General features: G+C 43.2%; 1 protein-coding gene across 1 annotated transcript in view; it reads right to left on the bottom strand.

Annotated features, from left to right (window-relative positions):
• LOC121876181 (NPC intracellular cholesterol transporter 1-like) overlaps window positions 1–1,725 on the bottom strand; it is a 157,824-nt gene extending 156,099 nt beyond the window's left edge. Inside the window, exon 1 of the mRNA XM_042381142.1 lies at window positions 1,444–1,725. The gene's annotated coding sequence lies outside the window, so the exon portion shown is untranslated. The remainder of the gene's footprint in view (window positions 1–1,443) is intronic.
• Window positions 1,726–21,483: the final 19,758 nt, after the last annotated feature.

The raw sequence follows: 21,483 nt of genomic DNA, 5'->3' as shown, positions 1-21,483 counted from the left end.
ACCGAACAATTCCCTTCACAGCACAGCACTGTACACAGCATAGCCCTTCACAACACTGTAAGTCCTGAGGCTTGTAGTCTGGCTGTAAATCCTTGGCGAAGCTGAAGACGAGACGCCATTAACACAGTCCGGCGGGAAGGCTGAATTCACTCTGAATCTCACTGAGAAATCTCACTGCGCCATCTATGTTTGTCTTTGATGCCCCCAAAATGTTCTACACTACTGAGGGTATACACATACACTTGTTATCTTGAAAATAGGTTCTTATTCTCGTACGGGAGATATACAGAGGAAACAAATAGACAGTGGGCTTCCACACCATAAGGACTAGCGACCTCCACTCCCTGTATCACTCCGCGCTGGCATGTACAGATGCCAGCATTCACAAGCTGAATACATAATATGTAAATATGATAATTCACATACATAACATGGTGCATAATAAATGGAAATATTACATAGGATTAATACATGTTCTGTAATACTTTACTATACATAATTAATGGAGTAATATAAGAATACACAGCTTAAGGTACTACTTCGTGTCCATATTATACAATATATATATATATATATATATATATATATATATATATATATATATATATATATATATATATATATATATATATATATATATATATTTATATATATATATATATATATATATATCATTAGTCCAATAAGGCACGCGGACTTAAGCATACAATCAACACCTCAACCCGCCAGGATTCGAACCCACGGCCCACAAGCCTGTGACTGTGACCAGGAATCCTGACCACCCACGTGATACGGGTAGTTCCCATTAGAGGTTCACGCGCCATAAGCTCATTGAACAGGCTTTTGTGTGAAATATAACAAAGTCTAGGACTGCTTTTAGTATCCTGGTGGTCCAGCTGGTTAGCGTTCCCCTGTCACAGTCATAGGCTTGTGGGCCGTGGGTTTGAATCCTGGCGGGTTGATGTGTTGTTCGAATCCTGGCGGGTTGATGTGTTGATTATATATATATATATATATATATATATATATATATATATATATATAGTGTAGAGAAAGCAAAAGAGCCTATTTCAATCAATTTTAAAAGCTTCGAAATAGTGGAGTCAGGAGAGTTTGGTTCTTAGGAGTTGTAGAAATACTTAATGTGGAAGGAAAGTGTAAAGGAAAGATTACCAAGAAATAAGGTTCAAACTGGTGTCGTGTAGTTATGACCAGCACCACTGCGTTTACAGGTTGTAAAGTTTAGCATGGATAAGTAGATTACTCGTAGAGGGGGCATGAGGATAAAGTAAGAGATAGGAATATGAAACATATTTATACCAGTCCAATACTTTCATAGCATTTCTCTCACACACATACACACACACACACACGCACACACACACACTCTCTCTCTCTCTCTCTCTCTCTCTCTCTCTCTCTCTCTCTCAGGTATCATCTTACCATTGCACTGCCAGCCATCGCCAAGACGCCCGCCAGGTTCCAGAATAATAATTTCTTCATTTTGAGTAATTTTTTCCACTAACGGTTTGTCTTCAAAATTCATTCACAAGTTACGATGAGTAATAAACTCCACTTCTACTATTCTCTTCTCTGTAACGTTTCTCTTCAGTGAAGTCTGTGGCGAAGACTGGTCATGGTTCGTAGGTGGTGCAGGTGAGAGACAAGTATGGCAGACCACCACCTGGGAGCTGAACCAGCAAGTGCGAGAGAGCGATAAAGATTGGGGACTTGGAGTTCACTAATAATTATCTCCATAAGTTATCTGGCCACGTCATAAGTAGATGACGATGTGACCTTCACTTGACTGAATGTTGCCAGTAATCAAATACTATTATTGGTTTTTCCCGAAAGACAGGAAGTTAAGGTATGCTTATCACCTTCAATCTGGATTTCCGGTTCAGAAGAAAAGTATCCCAGGAGTTCAGTGACGAAAAAAAAAACATTATTAGAAACAAACGCAAACCACTGAGCGCTCTTGTGCTATTTATATGTTAGATTAAGATCTCGGTAATCTTTATGTTGGTGATACCTGTGATGGTTGACAATACTTTATTTTCGTTATCATTAAAATTTAGTGTATATCGTACGTAACAAGAAGGTCAAGGACTGAGTAGCACCTGCTGAATAGAAAACAAGTGAGTCAAATATTCAAAACCTACAACCCTCCCCCGTGGTCGATACTCACCACCCACCCAAGGTCAAAGTTTTACAACTACACCCAGTACAATCTACAACATAACCCCCCGCAAGGTTGGAGCCCTTCATCCCATAGATCCTAGGCACTTGCGTTCTTAAATAGCATGAGTCAAAAAAGGAACGCATGAACACCACATGCTTCCCTGTTGGGCGCTGTAAACAAGCGTTGGCGCTTCGCCTTGCACAGGATCCAAGGAGTGCCCAATAAACTAGCCCTCGCGTGGTCAAATCTGAATCTGAATTTAGCTCCACCCGGAGTTAAGAATCTCAAACCACCCAGAGTCAGAGCTCCCCACCCCAGAGTTAAACTGATCGTCCCCTAAAGATTAAACTCTCCACTTCCCAAAGTTTAACCTCTCCATCTCCTAGAGTTAAGTCTCTCCACCTCCTAGGGTTAAGGCTCTCCACCTCCTACAGTTAAAACTCTCCACCTCCTAGAGATAAGGCTCTCCACCTCCTAGAGTTAAAGCTCTCCACCTCCTAGAGTTAAAGTTCTCCACTTCCTGGAGTTAAAGCTCTACACTTCCTAGAGTTAAAGCTCTCCACCTTCTAGAGTTAAAGTTCTCCACTTCCTGGAGTTAAAGCTCTCCACCTCCAAGAGTTAAGGCTCTCCACTTCAGAATTAAAGCTCTCCACCTCCTAGAGTTAAAGCCCTCCACCTCCTAGAGTTAAAGCTCTCCACTTCCGAGAGTTAAAGCTCTCCACCTCCTAGAGTTAAAGCTCTCCACCTCCTAGAGTTAAAGCTCTACACTTCCTAGAGTTAAAGCTATCCACTTCCTAGACTTAAAGCTCTCCACCTCCTAGAATTAAGGCTCTCCACCTCCTAGAGTTAAAGCTCTCCACTTCCTATAGTTAAAACTCTCCACCACCTAGAGTTAAAGCTCTCCTCTCCTAAAGTTAAACCTCTCCACTTAATAAAGTTAAAGCTCTCCACTTCCTAAAGTTAAAACTCTCCACTTCCTTGAGTTAAAGCTCTCCATCTCCTAAAATTAAAGCTCTCCACTTCCTAGAGTTGAAGTTCTCCACCTCTAGGAGTTAAAGCTTTCCACTTCAAAATTAAAGCTCTCCACTTCCTAGAGTTAAAGCTCTCCACTTCCTAGAGTTAAAGCTCTCCACTTCCTTGAGTTAAAGCACTCCACCTCCTAGAGTTAAAGCTCTCCACTTATTTGAGTTAAAGCTCCCCACTTATTTGAGTTAAAGCTCTCCACTTATTTGAGTTAAAGCTCTCTACCTCCTAGAGTTAAAGCTTTCCACTTCCTTGAGTTAAAGCTCTCCACCTCCTAGAGTTAAAGCTTTCCACTTCAAAATTAAAGCTCTCCACTTCCTAGAGTTAAAGCTCTCCACTTCCTGGAGTTAAAGCTCTCCACTTCTTTGAGTTAAGGCTCTCCACCTCCTAGAGTTAAAGCTCTCCACCTCCGAGAATTAAAGCTCTCCACCTCCTAGAGTTTAAGCTCTCAAAATGCTTGAGCAAAAGCTCTCCACCACATAGAATTAAAGCTCTCCACCACCTAGAGTTATAGCTCTCCACCTCCTAGAGTTAAAGCTCTCAACATTCTTGAGTTAAAGCTCTCCACTTCCTAGAGTTAAAGCTCTCCGCTTCCTAGAGTTAAAGCTCTTCACCTCCTAGAGCTAAAGCTCTCCACTTCCTAGAATTAAAGCTCTCCACTTCCTAGAGTTAAAGCTCTTCACTTCCTAGAATTAAAACTCTCCACCTCCTAGAGTAAAAGCTCTTCACCTCCTTGAGTTAAAGCTCTCCATACCCTTGAGTTAAAGCTCTCCACCTCCTACAGTTAAAGCTCTCCACTTCCTAGAGTTAAAGCTCTCCACCTCGTAGAGTTAAAGGTCTTCACTTCAAAATTAAAGCTCTCCACCTCCTAGAGTTAAAGCCTTTCACCTTCTACAGCTAAAGCTCTCCACCTCCTAGAGTTAAAGCCTTTCACCTTCTACAGCTAAAGCTCTCCACCTCCTAGAGTTAAAGCTCTCCACTTTCTAGAGTTAAATCTCTTCACTTCAGAATTAAAGCTCTCCACCTCCTAGAGTTAAAGCTCTACACTTCCTAGAGTTAAAGCCCTCCACTTCCTAGACTTAAAGCTCTCCACCTCCTAGAATTAAGGCTCTCCACCTCCTAGAGTTAAAGCTCTCCACTTCCTAGAGTTAAAGCTCTCCACTTCCTGGAGTTAAAGCTCTCCACTTCCTTGAGTTAAGGCTCTCCACCTCCTAGAGTTAAAGCTCTCCACCTCCTAGAATTAAAGCTCTCCACCTCCTAGAGTTAAAGCTCTCAAAATGCTTGAGCTAAAGCTCTCCACCACCTAGAATTAAAGCTCTCCACCACCTAGAGTTATAGCTCGCCACCTCCTAGAGTTAAAGCTCTCAACATTCTTGAGTTAAAGCTCTCCACTTCCTAGAGTTAAAGCTCTCAATTTCCTAGAGTTAAAGCTCTTCCCCTCCTAGAGCTAAAGCTCTCCACTTCCTAGAATTAAAGCTCTCCACTTCCTAGAGTTAAAGCTCTTCACTTCCTAGAGTTAAAACTCTCCACCTCCTAGAGTAAAAGCTCTTCACCTCCTTGAGTTAAAGTTCTCCATACCCTTGAGTTAAAGCTCTCCACCTCCTACAGTTAAAGCTCTCCACTTCCTGGAGTTAAAGCTCTCCACCTCCTAGAGTTAAAGGTCTTCACTTCAAAATTAAAGCTCTCCACCTCCTAGAGTTAAAGCCTTTCACCTTCTACAGCAAAAGCTCTCCACCTCCTAGAGTTAAAGCTCTCCACTTTCTAGAGTTAAATCTCTTCACTTCAGAATTAAAGCTCTCCACCTCCTAGAGTTAAAGCCTTCCACCTCCTAGAGCTAAGGCCCTCCACCTCCTAGAATTAAAGCTCTCCACTTTCTAGAGTTAAAGCTCTTCACTTCAGAATTAAGCTCTCCACTTCCTAGAGTTAAATCTCTCCACCTCTTAGAGTTTAAGCTCTCCACCTCCTAGAGTTAAAGCTCTCCACTTCCTAGAGTTAAATCTCTCCACCTCCTAGAGTTTAAGCTCTCCACCTCCTACAGTTAAAGCTCTCCACCTCCTAGAGTTAAAGGTCTTCACTTCAAAATTAAAGCTCTCCACCTCCTAGAGTTAAAGCCTTTCACCTTCTACAGCTAAAGCTCTCCACATCCTAGAGTTAAAGCTCTCCACTTTCTAGAGTTAAAGCTCTTCACTTCAGAATTAAGCTCTCCACTTCCTAGAGTTAGATCTCTCCACCTCCTAGAGTTTAAGCTCTCCACCTCCTAGAATTAAAGCTCTCCACTTTCTAGAGTTAAAGCTCTCCACTTCCTAGAGTTAAAGCTCTCCACTTCCTAGAGTTAAATCTCTCCACCTCCTAGAGTTTAAGCTCTCCATCTCCTACAGTTAAAGCTCTCCACTTCCTAGACTTAAAGCTCTCCACCTCCTAGAGTTAAAGGCCTTCACTTCAAAATTAAAGCTCTCCACCTCCTAGAGTTAAAGCCTTTCACCTTCTACAGCTAAAGCTCTCCACCTCCTAGAGTTAAAGCCTTTCACCTTCTACAACTATAGCTCTCCACCTCCTAGAGTTAAGTTCTCCACTTTCTAGAGTTAAAGCTCTTCACTTCAGAATTAAGCTCTCCACTTCCTAGAGTTAAATCTCTCCACCTCCTAGAGTTTAAGCTCTCCACCTCCTAGAGTTAAAGCTCTCCACTTCCTAGAGTTAAAGCTCTCCACTTCCTAGAGTTAAAGCTCTCCATTTCCTGGAGTTAAAGCTCTCCACCTCCTTGAGTTAAAGCCCTTCACCTCCTAGAGTTAAAGTTCTCCACTTCCTAGAGTTAAAGCTTTTCACTTCAGAGTTTAAATTCTTCACTTCAGAGATAAACCTCTACACTTCCTAGAGTTAAACCTCGCCTACCCTAGAGTTAAAGCTCTCAAACTCCTAGAGTTAAAGCTCTTCACCTAGAGTTAAAGCTCTCCACTTCCTAGAATTAAACCTCTCAACATCCTTGAGTTAAAGCTCTTTACTTACTAGAGTTTAAGCTCTCCACCTCCTAGAGTTAAAGCTCTCCACTTCCTAGAGTTGAAGCTCTCCACTTCCTAGAATTAAAGCTCTCCTCTTACTAGAGCTAAAGCTCTCAATCTCCTAGAGTTAAAGCTCTTCACCTCCTAGAGTTAAAGCTCTCCACTTCCTAGAGTTAAAGCTCTCCACACCCCCGTTGTTACAGCACTCCACCACCAGTTGGGCATTGGTCGGTTGATGGGTGGATGCGCTGATGAGTGGGTGGAAGCAATGGTGGATAGATGTAGTAATAGGTGGATGTAATGGTGGATGGATGCAGTCATAGGTGGATTTAATGGTGGGTAGTTGGAGTAATAGGTGGCTGCAATGGTGGATGAATGCAGTGATTGATGCTAATTCTAGCTAGAATCAATGTGTTCAACTCCGTAACCACTTACGTTTTCCGTTGTCAAGTCATCATTAAAATTAAGTTGTTATTGGTCGTATTAACAACGCAACACCATCCCACCTTGGTGACAGTCTGAGTGGAGGCTTATCACCACCATCTCCTTATCTTGATTACGATCTAGCTGGCTTACATCACAAGCCTGTGACTGTGTATAATTACCTCACTTATTGGCTGGAAACAGTACAAATAATAGGGCAAATGCATATATAGTCAGGGTGACCATAAAACTTGATCTGAGGTAATACACTGATATGCTCGAGATAGTTAAGGTTGTTGGGGTAGGTCGTCAGTTGGTGTGAAACGAGTTAACGAGGTGACGGAAGCTGATAATTAATCATTATCTTTTAATGGCCGCGGGCCTCGGGGGGCAAAACCCTGAGGTGTTGTATCTACTGAACGTCATAGTAATGAAATTACACAATATGAATATATGATAAAATACGATAAAACTACATCAAGGTTCAATAACCTGACATGCTGTAATGTTTAAATATAATACTAATTAACTAAATATAACCAACAACAGCTAATAATACGTGTAGATGAAATTTGACTCAAGAACAGCACTTCACGGAGACGTCATAAAAATAAATAAATTAAGACTGAATAAATGCATAGTGTTTGATAATAACAGAACCATGTAAGCAGAACATATTTATAGGGTAGAATAATATTCAGTGGAATCCAACCTTTGATAACACTGGGGAACACACTTTCGGTTGCATGAGTTCTGACACTTGATTCTGGTAGATTTGAGGTCACAGATTCTGAAAATGGCATTCGTTTGTGCAGATCAGGTCTAGTTTTGATGCTACGCGGCAATTTACATATCAGGTCACAGATTCTGAAAATAGCAAAGATAAAAACTTGCTGAAAATAGACACAAAGGTAACATTCTTTCGCAACAGAGAAAAGAACCTCTTACAGTTCTTTGATTCTAAATTTGACTTCGTCTACTGTTGTTATATTTCTTGATTAGTCACCGCGATGGGAGCTCCAGGTTATGATCCGAAAGAGTGGCGCCTCTTTATAGATAGCTCTAAGCGGAGTCTGAAGTGTGTTTTATTACATATAGGCAACATCTTTGGCGCAATACCCATAGGACACTCAGTACACCTGAAAGAAAAATATGAACACATCAAAACGGTTTTGGAGCTACTCAAATATGAAGAACACAAATGGATCATCTGTGTTGATCTAAAAATGGTCAATTTTTTGCTAGGACAGCAAGGTGGGTATACAAAATTTCCTTGCTTTATCTGCCTCTGGGACAGCAGAGCCAAAGACAGACACTGGATTCAGAAGGAAAGGTCAGTTAGGGAAAGCCTCAATGTTGGGGAAAAGAACATCATTTATGAACCCCTAGTGGAACGTGAAAAAATTGTTTTCCCGCCCCTTCACATCAAGCTGGGCCTTATGAAACAGTTTGTCAAGGCGCTCGATACTGACAGTGACTGTTTTAAGTATCTGTGTGAAGTGTTCCCTGGTTTAACGCTAGAAAAACTCAAAGCAGGTATTTTCGACGGCCCTCAAATTAGGACGCTGATTAAAGACCAAGCCTTCACTCAATCCATGACTGATGTTGAGAGAAATGCATGGGGAGCATTCGTTTCTGTTGTAAGGAACTTTCTTGGAAACAGGAAATCAGAGGACTATAAAAAGCTCGTTGAATCTTTGATGGAAAGTTTCCATGTGTTAGGTTGCAACATGAGCATTAAGATGCATTTCCTGAACAGTCATCTTGAACTGTTTCCGGCAAACTTGGGGGACGTGAGTGATGAGCAAGGTGAACGCTGTCACCAGGATATCAAAGTCATGGAAGACAGGTATCAAGGTCGCTGGGACATTCACATGATGGCGGACTATTGCTGGAGCATTCAGCGAGACTGCACTGAGAGGCGATATTCAAGACAGTTCATTCAACGCAAGTTTGTGCCTGAATAAATCTGGCATAGTTCACAAAAGCAACTGATGAATCCAAAATATGCTTGTCAAGGTAAATAAAATTAATTAAAAATTAATTCTACGTCTTTGGTAATTCCTCTCTGTGTGCTGGTTTAGATTTTTAGCAGTAGTATATGGTAGTCTAACTATATATAGTAGTAAATGGTAGGTAACTCACGGCAACAAAACTAAACCCGATAGAAAAAAACCGGTGCCATATTTGAAATCAGTGACCTCAATTTACCCAGAAACAGGTTTCAAAATGTATGCAACTGACAAAAAGTTTAATTTTGTTCCCCAGTGTAATTTATATAATTAATCTCGAACCCACGATCTTATGTGTGTGACCGGGGAACATTACCTCTAGACCACTAGGACACTAAAAGCGGTCCTAGACTTTGTTATATTTCACACAAAGCCTGTTCATCGAGCTTATGGCGCCGTGAACCTCCAATAGGGGACTACCCGTACCTCGTAAGTGATCAGAGTAACGTTTTACCAAATCCGGCTTTGAAACACGAGGTTCCATATATATTTCATTAGCCCATAAAGCGCTCGGTCACACACATAAGATCGTGGGTTCGAGTCTTGGCGGGGTGAGATTGTTGATTATATGTAGAAGTCCGAGCGCTTTATGGGCTAATGATATATATATATATATATATATATATATATATATATATATATATATATATATATATATATATATATATATATATATATATATATTGTTACGAACCAATGTCATATCTACCTACCAGCACTCAATTGTCATGATCTACCTACCCAGCACCATGAGCAACGCCATCTAGGGACGAAACCCGAGTATGACTAGTCTTAGTTACCACTCCGGGGTTTCCCTTCTCCATATCCTGGTTGTTGCGTCACCTCCTCCAAGTCTTCCTCATCAGCTCCAATTCGATGCGAGTTCAGTTCACTCTGGGAAGTGACCACAGGATCACCTATCCTGGAAACCTACGGCACAGTGACTACCTACCGTCTTCTACAATACTCAGCCTTACTCTTCAGCCATCTCAGCTCCGCACTTAAGTATTTGTAATCTTATATTGCCACCCCACCTCCACCTTGCTTCAAATTATTGTATGTTGTATAAATATGTATATACTGTTAATGTTTAGGTTAAGTATGGTTAAGGGTAAATTATAGAAAGCTGAATATTTTGTTAAGGAATTCATGGTACTTTATTATACACAACAAAAACTCGTATCCTTTGTCAACCCTTTTATAGTCCGATTGTCTTTGTTTCTTTATTGTTGTTGCCTGTTGGGATCTGGGTAGACTTTTAACTATATTATAAATCCCCAACACTGGAAAAGGGAAACAACGGAGCACCTTAGCTTTCGTCTTTATTCAAGACATCTTCAGAGGCAACTGGATTACATGGACAGAGAGAGGCTTAAATATATGTAAGGTTTACAGAAAGTCTATACAGGTAGAAAGTTTCATTCATTTTTATCGAATCACTATGAGTCCACCAAAATGTTAGTTTTCTGTTATGTTTTTGAGATGTTTGCGAATTTGTATCCCTGAATTTTTTGAAGTAGAATTGCAAAACATTCAGTTCATTGCACATAAACTTGGTTACCCTTCATTGTTTGTTGATTGTTGTCTTAAAGGGGCTAAATAAATCCCTATATTATACTCAAACTAGACAAGTCTTACATTTAAGAATATTGTTAAGACCCTTTTCCTTTCACCGCTTACCCAGCTTCCACCATTGGTTACCAGTGGCTAGGGTCGTATCTACAGAAGCAGTAGATATCTCACAGGAGTAGTCGAATTACCACTGGCTGTTCCGTCGGTCTCCTGTAATTTTCCGACGATCAGCATCAGTGTACAGACAAACAATAGGCAGGTAGATTTCCACCAGGTCACACACACTTGTGCACTGTAGTCTTTTTTTAATAAACACTAATTCTTCATGACACTGTTAACAGGGTAATGTCTTAACAACTTGACTCCACACTTTGAATAAGAGAAAATAATCCGCACACTACCAGTATGTAATTCCTTAGTCTTCTCACTTTACATTAATCACAACAATTCGACAATATTTGCATAACAATTGTCTTCAGTTGTTCTGCTAGGTACATTCTTTACACTATGAACAGAAACGATTGACTGACCCCTAGACTGGGACATTCTCGAACGTTCTACTCCGATCGAGGCTTACAATAATAAATAAATCATAACAAAAATGATGCAATACATTCCAGAAAATTCTTACATAATTAATACATCAATAAATACACGAAAATTCAGTAAATTTATCAAAATAACTGTTGCTTGGGACAGAAAACAATCAAAACACCTAGTTTATAAAATTGTAATACGAAATTATTCCTCGGCATAACACTGCCCCCTCCGTAATCCTTGTGTCGTCCCGACACTCCCACTCATTATATACATAATAATCCTGAAACTTGGTAAGTCTCCTCTTCTTCCGCTGCTGTCGCCGACGTACTGGGATGTCTTCAGAGACCCCCTTGGCACAGCAACCTCAGTCACATACTCAGTTCGGTCCCTCCTCTTCAGCCACGTCCAATTCCTCAATGAGGGAACAGTACTCCTCTTCCTGGTTCATGGTTGGGTTCCCTGGATCGGTACGGTCCTGAGTTCTCCCAGGATCTCCGTCTGGTCCTCGTCGGTGGTAGATGACTGCTCCTCAGAGTCTTCCCGGGTGTACTGCCCTGACCCATGATACTGTCACAGACGATTGACGTGGACTGCCTTCGGTTGAGCCTTTCTTCTTCCCTAATCCGGTAGGTCACATCTGAAAGGCATTCCACTACAGTGTATGGTCCTTCCCATGACTCTGCAACTTCGGTGACTGACCTTTCTTCCGCAGAGGGTTATACTTATCAGTTATCACCGTCCTTGTAATAGACCTGGCTTGCTTTTACCTCATGGTTGCGCTTCATTACTTCACCCGAGAACCCCAGAGCCCCTCGAACTTGGTGATGGACCTCCGTCAACCCGTCTTGGAGGCTTTTGATGTAACTAGTGGTTTCTTCACGAAGTTCTTCATCAGATGGTCTTCCTGTCAGCAGGTCCGCTGGCAGCCTCAGTTAGTGACCCAACATCAGTTTTGCAGGTGCGTATCCAGTTGACTCGTAGGCAGCCGACAGATATGCCATCAGTAGAGCAGGTAGCCCCTGATCCCATTCTGTCTGCCCCTCAACACAGTACTTGCAACTCGTGGGGCACACCAAACCGGCAGAAGACCTGGTCCACCAGCACCCTGGCAACAGTAGTGGCTTCCTGATTTGGGATGGCATAAGCTTCTGGCCACTTAGTGAAGTAATCCATGGCCAAACAGATGTACAGTCGGAAACCATAATCTCTAGCCCACCTGGGTCGGTGCTGGAGGTTAGTACAGTGACCTTTCTGGACGGGGGCCCACTCTAACTATCACGAACACACACAGTCATAGTACAGCTGTATTGATGACATTATGTATAAGTATTGTATATGGCATTTTACACTCTGCATTATCTTCATTATATATGAACACGAAGAAAAATTACCATAGGTTGTAGTTACGAAATTATGAATGGAAATAAGCGCTTCCAAACCACCCAGTGAATCCACACAACGTTTACAGTGCTTGTGTGTGTGTATGCCAGACCACGATGCTTCCGCCACACCCCATCTATAACTTTTATTCTCCCTTCATTTACATAACTATATGAAAAATCGTGTTTAATTTAACTACATATTTCAAAAACCTTAAATTACATGTGGATCAGTCACTCCTCATTTGACACACTTATAGTGTAATACTTTGACCATCCCACCTGGGCACATGGAGGCCCACGGTAACTCTCATGGGGCAACATACGCACGAACACACAAGTTTGATATGAACCCTCCCAGGCTTCACTATCATTAACATGTTATGTTCATCGTGCTCTGTATCTTGGTAACTAGTCATAGTATCAATACATGGAAGAAAATCTATATTAATATACTGTAATATTGCATTTTATTGCAAACCGTAAAAAATCTCGTTTAACCATTGGACGTGAGGGAAAGCACCACACACTGGAGCTATGAAATGAAAAACCGAAGGACATAGGAAAGACCGACCTGATGTCGTGTGTAGGGAGGCATGCTGTATCAGTGTGGACACCGTTGCTCAAAGGGTAAGTCGTATAATTCATCCTTGCATTTGTTGAGAAGAGTAAAATATATGTTATAATATATATATATATATATATATATATATATATATATATATATATATATATATATAATCAACGACCTCACCAGCCAGGATTCGAACCCTCGACCTACTGGGTGGGACTAGGGAACGCTAGCTACCAACCCACAAGGACACTAAAAGCAGTCCTAGGCTCTGTTATATTTCACACAAAGCCTGTTCATCGAGCTGATGGCGCCGTGAACCTCAATGGGAACTGCCCGTGCCTCGTATGTGGTGTCAGTAGCATTTTACCGAATCCAGCTGGTATGAAACACGAGGTACCATATATATACTTCATTTTTAGTCCATATAACACGCGGACTTTGAACATATAATCAACGACCTCACCGGTAAAATGCATAACCAAACAGCCTCGCAAGGACCAATAGGTCTATATATATATATATATATATATATATATATATATATATATATATATATATATATATATATATATATATATATATATATATATATATATATATATATATATATATATATATATATATATATACTGTATACTTTCCCTCACCTTAGCAAACTAGCTAGCATACCATAACCAAACAGCCTCATAAGGACCAATAGGTCTGTATATAATGTGTGTGCACGCGCAAAAATGACCTGTATATTTTACTAATGTCTCATTGTCCATGGGTTTTCTTACAGTTTCGCTGTGAGTTTTCTATTTTGTCTACCTGCCAGTTCAACAGGAGTGCTAACCATCCTCCCAGCAACTCATATGCCATCCCAGACCCACAGCCTATATGTATGGTGCAAGACCGCTGTCCAATACATACAAGTCGGGCAGTTAAGCGTTAGTCTGAGGCGCACCCGCAGATTATTCTATTGGACTGGCCCCCTAAAGGAGCCGATTGTATTCCAATAGAAATCTATGGGCGCATATGGTTGTTGAATGGGATGTTGAGGAGAAAACGAGGGAGGCAGTGAGGAGACACGCACATAATGTGTGGGAGGGAATAAGGAGGAGGCCGAACATCTGCAGCAATCTGGTAGATTCCATGCCCACCAGATGGAGGTTGGACACGGTATTAAACTATGGGCACGAGGTGTCTCAGTGTCAGTAGCCTTGTCTCGAGATCCTGTGGTCAAGAATTAAATCTCTGTCTACGACGGTGCCTTGTAGGAGGTGGCTGGGGAGTTAGCTCTCTGGTGTAACCTCGTTGGGGCCACATAGACTTCGTTTCCTAACTCGGGAATTTGTCCAGGTATTTTACTATGTGGTTTTACGTCACTTCACATAAATATGCTTGTGTGTTCATGCGTATGTTGCCCCGTGAGAGTTACCGTGGGCCTCCATGTGCCCAGGTGGGATGGTCAAAGTATTACACTATAAGTGTGTCAAATGAGGAGTGACTGATCCACATGTAATTTAAGGTTTTTGAAATATGTAGTTAAATTAAACACGATTTTTCATATAGCTATGCGAATGAAGGGAAAATAAAAGTTATAGATGGGGTGTGGTGGAAGCATCGTGGTCTGGCATACACACACACCAGTGCTGTAAACGTTGTGTGGATTCACTGGGTGGTTTGGAAGTGTTTATTTCTATTCATACTTTCGTAAGTACAACCTATGGTAATTTTTCTTCGAGTTCATATATAATTAAGATAATGCAGAGTATAAAATGCCATATACAATACTTATACATAATATCATCTATACAGCCGTACTATGACTGTGTGTGTTCGTGCGTGTCTTGCCTCGTAATAGTTAGAGTGGGCACCCGTCGGCCACCGTCCAGAAAGGACACTGTACTAACCTCCAGCACCGACCCAGGTGGGCTAGAGATTATGGTTTCCGAGTGTACCTATTCCCATCTGCAGTGAGTGGCAGAAGCCCTGCAATATCCACTGCGACCCTCTCCATTGGTGCACCTGCATGGTACAAATGCAGTGAGGCATGCGTGTGTAGCTTTGGTCCCTTCTTGGCGCAGGAGACATTGCATGAATGGCACCATTCTTCCACATCCTTATGCATGCCAACCCAGTAAAACCATTGCCGCAGGCGACTCAGGGTCTTCTTCACTCCCAATGGAGTTCCGTTCTGGTCACACAATAATTTCTCTCTGGAGGGCTTAAGTTCTTGCTGTAGTATGCCACTACGTACTAGATATCATCCTTTTACTGGGACAGCACCCTACCGATGCCATTATTACTAGCATCACAGTCCAAGATGAATGGTCGAGTTAGGTCCGGATACGGGAGCACCGGGAGTTGGCCAAGGCATCCTTTAGCTGGTCGAAGGAGCCTTGACTCTCAGTAGTCCACACAGACTTTTGCCCCTTCTTAGTCAGTTGGTGCAACAGAGCTCCTACCGTGGTGAAGTTCTTCACAAATCAACGGTAGTAGGTGCAAAGGCCAAGGAAACTATGCAGCTCCCTTATACAAGTTGGCACTGGCCAGTTTCTCACCACCGCCACCTTCTCTGGGTCTGTGCTTACTCCGTCTTCGCTTTCTATATGTCCCAGATATTGAACTTCCTTCTGGAAGAAGCAACATTTCTTTTGGGCTCAGTTTAAAGTGTGCAGCCGGGAACCGGTCAAATACTTCCAATAGCCTCCCTAGTTCTTGTTCGAAAGTTTTGCCAAAGACAATCACGTCGTCCAGATATATGAGGGCGGTCATCCAGCGCAAGCCTTTCAGAACCCTTCCCACGAGGCGTTCGAAGGTAGCTGGTGCATTGCACAGGCCAAATGGCATAACTTTGAAATGCCATAGCCATTGTCCATATAAAAATGCTCTCTTTTCCTTGTCTTCCTCAGCCATCATTACCTGGTAAATTGCTTCTGTGTCTGCTATTAGTTTCTCCCAGTTATTCACATATGCTTCTTTGGACATGTTTCTAGTTGTTTGTGTATGGTGTAATATTGTCTTCTGTATTCTGGCGTCCATCCTTGTTCTATGATTAATTTTAATAAATTACTGAATTGTGTCTGTAGAATTCTTGATTGGTGTGAGTATTGAGGGTGTGGTAATGTACGGTGAGTGGTCTTGGGTATGTGTTGTTCCATTGCTTCACTAACGTTTTCGTACCATATCTCTAGTGTGTTGTCTATTTGGGAAGTGTGTTTGTTGTTTAGTTGGGTGATTTGGTGATTGCTTAACTCCTTTTGGAATTCCTCCCAGTGTTATATAGTTCGCTTGCTCTCTGTGGGATCCATGCTAAAACATTGTGTTGTATTATTTTAAGTTTGTTTATTATGAAGGCTGGTGCCTAGAACTGGTTTGCGTCATTTTTGCTGACCGGTGTTCCCCTGACCCCTTCCAGTCCGTCGGCAGGCCCAGGCGGATCTTTTTATATGTTGACTGATCAACTCTCTCTATTCTGTTGTGTCTTGTAATGATTCTTCCTTTCTTGATTAGTGTTTGTGTCATCTAGGTTTTTGTCTGAGTATGTGTATTTTATCTTGCCTTGCCTTATTTCTGCCAACAGTCTTTTTGTTGAGGCTATGGGGGGAGCTCTAGTGGAGAAAAATCGTAGACCAGTTTCATACCCTAGGTCTTCGTTCTCCGTGGTCTTTCTGGGTGAAGGTGGTGGTGCCATAGTTCCTGCTTGATTCTTTTTTGGGGTGCTGAATCTGGCTGCTTGTTCTGTTATTGTGGTGGTTTCATCTTCGATTTCGTCATCCATTGTTTCCTCCTCGCTTGCTGGCTCGGGTTGTATGTCTGAGATAGTCTGTTCTTGAGTCGATGGTTCTTGATTTGCAGTGCTCTCTGGTTTGTATATTAAGTTGAAAATTTCGGTAGAAGGCACGTCGTTTGGGAATTCCATGTCTAGCAGGTTGTTGGTGGCGAACATGTCCCTTGCTGCCTGGGCAAAAGTTCCAGGTCTGGCTATATTCATGATGTGGGCGTGGATTATGGAGGTCAATATTTTTATGGAAAGCTTATTTCCAAGTTGAACCAAAATAGGTTGCTTTGCGGGGGGTGGTGTGGCGACTTTTTCGAGGACCTTTGTCGTTTCTCTGATTAATTTTGTCACAGCTGAATATGTCCTGTTTTGATGTTCCCGTGCCTTTTCCCTCTCCTCCTCCTTCTTTTGGTTAACTATTGCTTTTCGTAAGGGGCAGCGAGTAGCCAGTGTTCTGTGATCCCCTTCGCAGTTTAGGCATTTGGGGGTATCTTTGTTTTAAACTCTCTAAAGATGTGCCTCTTTTTCCTGCATTCTGAGCAGTGCTTGGTGTCCTTGTTAGGGCAGTCTGTAGCCGTGTGAGAATATTGGTATGGAGTAAGGGGGAAGAATTCCTCTTGCTCCACCTGGCTGCTGCTGACATGGTAGTAGGAGAAAGTCCCTCCTGAATTGTTCTTTGGGCCATGGCTATTTCTGTAAATCTTATTTTGAGCATGGATGGCAGTCTGGGCAGCTTGACCACTACCTCCACCTTGGCCCATTGGTGTCTATATTCTATGTCAGATACCAATTGCTGTTCACTTGCTTCTTCGGTGATCGGTTTATCTAGTCGTTTGACTACAATTGACTTCCTTGGTCGGAGTTGTGGAGGGACTGCAACTTCAAATTTTGCAGACTTGAGTTTCCTTGTGCTCTCGCTCGATAAGAGTAAGTCTACATCATTCTCAGTCAGGCACAGGGCGATGAAGGAGTCCTTGGTCGTGATGAGGTTGGATATTTTGATGAGTAGGGTTGCACTGAGGAGTCTTGCTAGTTCTGCTTTTCTTTCGTCAGTCACGCCCCCTTCATGGGAACGTATCCGTACCCGGTGTGCCCTCATTTCAGAGAGTACGTGGTGGACAGGCCACCGTTGCGTGGAGTGAGGTTAGAGACCTACCTATTCCAGGAGAGGAGTTTGTCACAGGAATTGCAACACCTCCCTCCGCCACTTGTTGGTCGAGTGGTCGTAGAGTGGTTCCCGAGACTCTCTCCCGGAAGCCCCGTCAGGGGAGCCTACTTCCCTAGTGTTAATGAATGCTCACTTATAGACGTGAGCTAGTGTACCTAATTAGGGGGGTGGGGATTCAGGATTGCGGCCCCCTTCCTAGGTGGACCCGCACGATCACGGTTACCTAGGAAGGCTCGGAGGAGGGATGGGTACTGCTCCTGCCCCCTTTCGTGTTCACAAACTCCTGGGAGGGAGGTGAACAGTTACAGTGGGGACCCAAGGACGAATACAACTTTAGGGTGCAGGTCCCCAGGCCAGAGCGAAAAAGAAGGAAAAACAGAGGAAGAATAGCCACTGGTGTAGGTAACACCGGTGGGATCGCGGCCCAGGTCCGCTGCAGGAAGCTGTTACAGAGCACCCAATCTGGGCCGCCTCTGATCAGGAGATACCCCTGATCAGTGGGGAGACACAGAAAAGGCGTTGTCTGGAGCAAGCTTCCCGAGTATTAAAGTGGTGGTGAGTGGTGTCAGGTGACGGTTAGTGAGTCAGCAGTTTGAGACAAAGGCTGGCTGGCTGGCTGGCTTTGGCGGTGAAGGGTCTGGAGAGTGGTCCTATCATTGCGAAGGCTGGCTGGCGAGTGATGACTTGGTGCTGAGCTAAGGACTAAGTAACCAGCTCCCTGGCCACCTATTGCGGCCATTGTGGATGGTTCCCTCTTCCCTCGAGGGAGGACGTCGGATATATTTCCGTCGACGGGCCCCTACTCATTCTCACTCAACTCTCACATTAACAGGACATACTTAACAGAGCTATTTAACGTAACCTCCACCCTCATTTAACACGTATAGCTACAGTGGTTAACCAGTCGAGCGCTAATCCCATACTTATACGGGATGGGTGACCAGCCATGACCAGCGCTAATCCCGTAAAAGTACGTGGCTAGATTTAGCATTGTCCTGAACTCATATTTGTGGAAGTACGGAGATGCCCTTGCCTACTGGTATACTGCTTCCCGGGCCACGTGGCTCCACGCTCTGCATGCCACAGCGGAGTCATGCTCACGCCAGCCACGCCTGAACACCTATCTCGCTCCAGAAGGACTGAGATGGAATACTCGCAACTCGCTGTCAAGTATGAGCCTACATCAGAGCTTACCCCAGATGATTTTTCTGATTCGGATAATGACCCACTCTATGATCAGAATACTTCATCTTCTTGTTGTAATGGTGAGGGAGATGTTTCAGACGTACTGGCAAGAACGACATGTAACACCTCGTAATCCAGCTCGTGACACACCTCTTCGCCTCGGAGGTCGCCACTTTCCTCCCACCTTACCACCAACACCTGGCAAGAAAAAAGCACAGAAGCAGTGTCACGTCTGCTACAACACGTCACGAAGAGCAAAGAAGAGGAAGGATACTCGTTACTGCTATAATGAGTGAAAAGTAGCACTATGGTTCAAGGACTATCACAGTCTTCAGAACTATTAGTGCAATAATATGATGTGAACCAGGCATCAATAAATGGCATGGCTGCCATGACACCCTCCGTAGCCTTTACCTTTCACAGACACGAATAATTCCTAATTGTATGCAATTGGGGGGGACTTGGATATGCAAACATCGTAAAAAAAAATATCAACTCATAGCGGTGTTTTATTCATTTTCTAACATGCATATTGAATAATGATTGATGTGGGAGGAGTAACCAGAACTAAAACAAAAGAAACACCCACACACAAGAGGTGTTAGGGAAGTGGAGAACTGTCAGAGTGGCGCGGGGAGGAGCATGACTCAGCCTATTGCCATGGTGATGAGCGCCGTGAAACCCTCCCTACCTCCTTCACCACCATTCACTACGCAGTGTTACCACACAGTCGCGGGAATTCTTGTGATTTTCGTGTTTCCTGGACAATTTTGAGATGATTTAGGGAAAAAAATGGGGGGGGGGGGCCACTGGGGTGTCTATTATATCTAATATTGGCTAGCGCTCAACGGGTTAGTTACGGTGATAATCCTTTTTGAAAGTGTACATAGAAACCTTTTATAAAAAAATATAAAGAAAAGGAACATATTGGATTTCACTACAGAAGATCCATCAATCTTTTATCTATATTTTAGTATGTCTAAAATCTAAGGTAACGTGCTTCACAAGTGATTGTTACAAGTGGTGACAACCCAGGAAGGTTGTTACATATATGAAAGTTTCATAAGTAGTTGTTATATACACGGTAACAGTCATCTCAGCAGATATACAGTTGGTAAAGGTAGAGATATTATGTTCTCCCCATTACTGTGCCATTACTGTTGCATTGTGTCTAAGAAGCTAAATCGTTACAAGTTTATACTTTTTCCATCCCCACCTGCATGGATCTAGCTTCATCATCTGGACTGACCACGCAGTATTGAGGTGGCTTAAGACTGAAGAATCCAGAAGGACACCTGGTTCGGTGGATTGGGAAGCTGGATCAGCACAATTATACAATCCCGCACAGGCCTGGGCAGATACGTAGAAATGTTAACAGTCTGAGCCGACGACCATGTGATTCCGATTGTCAGCAGTGTTGCAGGAGAGAGGCAGTTCCCAAGAAGTGTACTCGCACTACACTGGAGGAGGATCCAGCTGTTGCTGGTGATGGCCTTGAGAAGCTGCAGCTGGAAGCTTATGCCATCCCAAATCAGGAAGCCACAACTGTTGCCAGGGTGATGGTAGACCAGTACTTCTGCCGGTTTGGTGTGCCCCACGAGTTGCACTTGGGCCAGGGCGGAAATTTTGTGTCAGCTGTCAGACGGAATGGTAGAAAAGTTTAATTGGACCTTGGGACAAGAACTGGCCGAGTACTGTGTTGAGGGGAAGGCAGAATGGAACCAGAAGGTGCCTGCACTGCTGATGGCATATCGGTCGGCTGCCCACCTGTCAACTGGATACACACCGGCAAGACTGATGATGGGTCATGAACTGCTGCTGTCAGTGGACCTACTGACAGGAGGACCACCTGGTGAAAAACTTCGTGAAGAATCCACGTTACATCAAAATCCTCCAAGAAAGGTTAACAGAGGCCCACCATCAAATTCGAGGAGCTCTGGAGTTCTCGGGAGAAGTGTTGAAGCGCAATCATGATGTCAAAGCAAGCCAGGTCTGTTACAAGGACAGTGATAAGGTCTGCAGAGTCCATGGGAAGGACCATACACTGTAGTGGAATACCTTTCAGATGTGACCTACCGGATCAGGGAAGAAGAAAGGCTCAACCGAAGGCAGTCCACGTCAATCGTCTGTGACAGTATCATGGGTCAGGGCAGTACACCTGGGAAGACTCTGAGGAGCAGTCATCTACCACCGACGAGGACCAGACGGAGATCCTGGGAGAACTCAGGACCGTACCGATCCAGGGAACCCAACCATGAACCAGGAAGAGGAACACTGTTCCCTCATAGCGGAATTGAACGTGGCAGGAGAGGGGGGCCGATCTGAGGATGTGACTGAGGTTGCTGCGCCAAGGGAGGACTAAAGACATCCCAGTACGTCAGCAGCATCAACCGAAGGAGAGGAGACCTATCAAGTTTCAGGATTATCATGTATATAGTGAATGAGTGTGTCGGAGCGACACAAGGATTAGGGAGAGGTTAGTGTTATGCCAAGGTATAATTTCGTAACGTAATATTGTAAGCTAGGTGTTTTGATTGTTTTCTGTCCCATGCTGAAGTTATTTAGGCAAGTTTAATGAAATTGTCATGTATATATTGATGTATTAATTATGTAAGAATTTTTTGGAATGTATTGCATCATTTTTTTTTTTATGACTTACTTCT

This window comes from Homarus americanus, unplaced genomic scaffold (genome assembly GCF_018991925.1).
Source record: "Homarus americanus isolate GMGI-L3 unplaced genomic scaffold, GMGI_Hamer_2.0 scaffold34921, whole genome shotgun sequence".
In the NCBI taxonomy this organism is placed as follows: domain Eukaryota; kingdom Metazoa; phylum Arthropoda; class Malacostraca; order Decapoda; family Nephropidae; genus Homarus; species Homarus americanus.
This window is presented reverse-complemented; position numbering and strand designations above follow the sequence as displayed.